This window comes from Mastomys coucha, unplaced genomic scaffold (genome assembly GCF_008632895.1).
Source record: "Mastomys coucha isolate ucsf_1 unplaced genomic scaffold, UCSF_Mcou_1 pScaffold12, whole genome shotgun sequence".
NCBI lineage: Eukaryota > Metazoa > Chordata > Mammalia > Rodentia > Muridae > Mastomys > Mastomys coucha.
In genome coordinates this window covers 13686740-13690805 of record NW_022196894.1, presented here as the reverse complement: position 1 = coordinate 13690805, position 4066 = coordinate 13686740, and the positions used below count along the sequence as shown (strand labels likewise).

Below are 4066 nucleotides of genomic sequence, written 5' to 3'. Positions count from 1 at the left end.
TTATTGAATAGATTGACAAGTCCCTTCAGACACAGACATTCTGCCTTAGCAGGATTATGTCATTTATCTAGGAAAAGGACTGTAACTGGGCAGAAGTACAAAGGTATGTGACAGACACACCTCAATTTCAGATGCTTGTCCACTTGTCAGGCTATGCAGCTGCTGTTCACTTTGAATATACATTTATCTTCAGGAGCTTTGACTCAAAACAAGTAAGTAGTTTTAGCACTTCAGCACAAGGGGACTTTGTAATGTTCTATCACTATTTCAAAGGAAGAAAGAAAGATTTCGAATGCCACGTATGCTGGCATACACCCATAACTGCATCTTCCATGAGGCTGGATGAGGAAGGAGAAGCTTGAGTTTTAGGCTATACTCAGTTACATAGCAATAAGCTATTTAAAACATTTTTTTTTCTTCCTTTAAGGGTATAGAGCTGGGTAATCCAGGGTCTTGTTTTGTTTTGGTTTGGTTTTTTGAGACAGGGTTCTCTGTGTCTCACTCTGTAGACCAGGTTGGCCTCGAACTCAGAAATCCACCTGCCTCTGCCTCCCAAGTGCTGGGATTAAAGGCATGCGCCACCACTGCCTAGCCAGGGTCTTGACAGGAACACTTCTCTTTACCTAGACCAGATTCTACTTTTTAAAAAGATCTCTGGAGATGTAACTGTGATTAAATGTCAAGACTTCCCTATTTCCATTTTAAAGTGAAAACCAATGAGAAAACCTGGATTTGATGGCTTTTATGCATCACTTACACATCACACTCACACTTTGTGACTCCAAAACAACTCTATTCACTTAAGCTTTTGCTCTGTGTGTGTACTGGGCAGAGTCAGGGTCTTGTGTAGCCAAAGCTGGCCTCTTAACTACAAAGCGTTTATGGCCTCAAACTCTTGATCTTCCTATTTTTCAACTCCTGAGTGCTGGGAATTCAGGAGTATATCAAAATGTCTAGCCAAAATTTGTATATATATTATCACTTAAATATACAGACTCCTTAACATAAAACTACATGAAACGCCAAGTCTTTTCTGCTAAGGCTCTGACACTACAGTTTGTCCTATTCTGGAGTTAGGTAAGTAAGCAAGGGCTATTTAGGTGTGGGCTGCAAAGAGAGAATAGCAAGACAACCTGTTTAGTCTTTGCCAAATCTCACTAATCACTATGCCCTTTGGAAAGCATTGTAAATATGGAGATTTCCTTTTGTATTATGCAGTAGTGGATTTAACTCGAAGAGCCTCAAAAGGAGTCAGCAAAGCACGGGAAATCTAAGTATTTAACCCTTCAGTGACTTTTAATCACCTACAGATCCTGGAGAACAAGCCTGTCTCTTAAACCCTTCTTTGTAGCTAGTATGCTGCAGCTCTATCTACCAACATGGCTATAAAATAGGAATTAAAGTTAAATAAACAAACAATTATTTTGCGTATGGATTATGTATGGGCAGGCCCGCACATGCTGCCGGTCACAGGTCAGAGGACAAATTGTGGGATTCAGCTCTATGCTTTTACAATGTGGGTTCCCGGGATCAAGACCTTGGTTGTAAGAGCGCTGAGCCAACTCATCAGCCTAGTTTTAAAAGCCAGAGTAAATTGCAGTGCATAACAATTCAGACTATCGACAAGGGATCTTGGCGAACGGTGAAAAATATCCCCCTTCTCTGGTTATCAAATCCAAGTCGTCCTGGCTTTTCACAAGCTTTTTTCCTGTTCCCAAAGGCCGGAGTGCCAAATAGGTTGAGAGGTCATCCGTTCTTCCCTTTCACCTATTCATAAGTAGCTGGCCCTCGATTCTAGCTCACTGGTTTACCCAAATTTTCTCCTAATCTGTAGAGATCAAGTCAGAGAACAGCCCGGGTATCCAGACCGAGCAGGCTCCGGGAGGCAGCGAGTGGAACCTTCGGCTAAGAACGCGGACCGCAGGCCTGAGCCTCTGTGGGCAGCACAGCTTCTCTGAGCCGGTTTCCCTACTCTCAATTAGGGGGAAACGTCTCACCTCGGGCCGCGGGGAGCTCGGTGGAGAAGCGACAGTTGCCCACTAAACGCGGTTGCACCGCCGCCCAGAGGCCCCACGGCGAGGGCTGGGTGGCGAAAAGAGCCGCGCCAGGCAAGGACCCTCCCCCATACCCCCGCTCCGGTCGGAGCTCCACTACCATTCCGGAAATGCCCGATGAAAGCCAGCGTCTTCCGCTTCCTCGAGCAGCCAGCAACCCACTGCTCACCCGCCGTGCCGCTGCACCTCTCGCTCTGGCTGAGTTTTCCCGGTGGCCATTCACGAACCCACTTCCGGCTCTGTCCGTTTGTGGCGTCCCCTCATCTGCTCTCCGATGTCGACACTAGGGTGTCTGCAAGTTCCGAGGCTGGTGAGTTCCGGGTGCCTCGCCGACTGCGTCCAGTTCGGTTCGGTGCAGCAGGGGTTCCCCACGTCTCCATTGTGTCTCTTCTTCCCGCAGTCTGGAGTGGGTCTCCCAAAAACCGCCCAGAGAAGAAAATAATGACGATTGTCAATATGATTATGAAAACATGCAATTAATGATTAAAATAAAAATTTTAAGTTTATTTTTATTTGATGTGCATTGGTGTTTTGCTTGCATATGCACATCCGTGTGAGGGTGTCGGATTCCCTGGAACTGGGGATAGTTGTGAGCTGCCTTATGGGTACTAGGAATTGAACCCAGGTCTTCTGGAAGAGTAGCTAGTGTCCTTAACCACTGAGCCATCTCTCCAGGCCAGTAATTAAAATAATTTAAACATTTCAGATAGCGTCTTTCAGTGTTAGGAACACCCGTGAACTGGTATGGTGGCTCTTACCAGGAATCAAGCAATCAGAAGGCTGAGGCAGAGAAGTAGAGGTCATTCAGGGCTACATAGAGAATTTCCAGCTTGGGACTACGGGCTATACAAACCAAACCAAACCAGACCAAACAAGCAAAACAAAACAAACAAAACAAACCAAACCAAAAACAACCAAACCAAACCAAACCAAACAGCCAAACAAAACTAAACCAAACAACAGAACCAAACCAAACCAAACCAAACCAGCAAAACAAAACAAAAACAAAGCAAAACCAACCAAACCAACCAAACAAACCAAAATAAAACAGAACAAACAAACCAAACCAAACCCAAACCAAACTAAACCAAACCAAACCAAAAACAACCAAACCAAAACAAAACAAACAACCAAACTAAACCAAAATAAACCAAACCAAACCAAACCAAACCAAACCAAACAAACAAAGCAAACAAACCAAACACCATTTAAAAATTTGTAGACTTGTGTTAATGTATCTGGAAGATAATATGTACTTTTTTTTTTAGAGTATTAGAATTATGGAAGTTTTAAAATAGTTTTCATGACTTTATTAGCATATTGTTTTTTAATAGCCTGGTGTGGTGGCTCACACCTTTGATCTCAACACTTGGGAGGCAGAGAAGGCAGATTATCAGTGAGTTAGGCCAGCCTCATCTGCATAGTGAATTACACAATAGCCAGCCAGAGCAACATAGTGGAACCCTGTCTTAAAAAAAATATTTATCTTCAAATTATCTCATTATGTCGCCAAGGCCATCCTGAAACTCACTGTGGACCCAGGCCGGCCTCAAACTTCTGGTTTTAAGCCATCCTTTTGTTACCAAGACTGGCTCTGACAGCCCTAACAAGCTAGGATTGGGCACACATCCTCAAATAATCAAAGAGACAAGTAAGAAACCTGTAAGATGGCTCAGCAGGCAGACAGTGGCTGCCAAGCTGACCATGTGAACACAAAAGAAATGAAAATAAAAATGTAATTAAAAGAGATAAATAATACTAAAAAGCAGAGAAAGGAGATTTTTTTCAGTGTGCTCACATGTGGTAGAGGAACATCTAAAGAGGCCCAGTGACTGCTCCCACACATTTTTGGGGTCTGATATAAGGCTTAGGTTTAAGGAGAGAACTCTCGTCCCATTCACCAGGCATTTAAACGTGCACTACAAATCTGCTCCTCTCAGAGGGGAGTTGAGGTCACTCTCCCTCAGGGAGATGAGCCCACCAGCTAGTCCTGGGTTCTGACCCATGACTTT

The 4066-nt window shown here is 44.1% G+C and overlaps 1 protein-coding gene across 11 annotated transcripts in view; it reads right to left on the bottom strand.

The window, feature by feature from the left end:
• The window catches only part of Top3b (DNA topoisomerase III beta), a 24529-nt gene extending 22176 nt beyond the window's left edge, over positions 1–2353 (bottom strand). For 3 of the 11 annotated variants that reach the window (XM_031363231.1, XM_031363224.1, XM_031363223.1), the window contains exon 1: positions 2224–2331. The gene's annotated coding sequence lies outside the window, so the exon portion shown is untranslated. Of the gene's footprint in view, positions 1–1997 lie in introns of all 11 variants that reach the window. The other 8 variants (XM_031363228.1, XM_031363232.1, XM_031363233.1 and 5 more) reach the window with 7 other exon arrangements.
• Positions 2354–4066: the final 1713 nt, after the last annotated feature.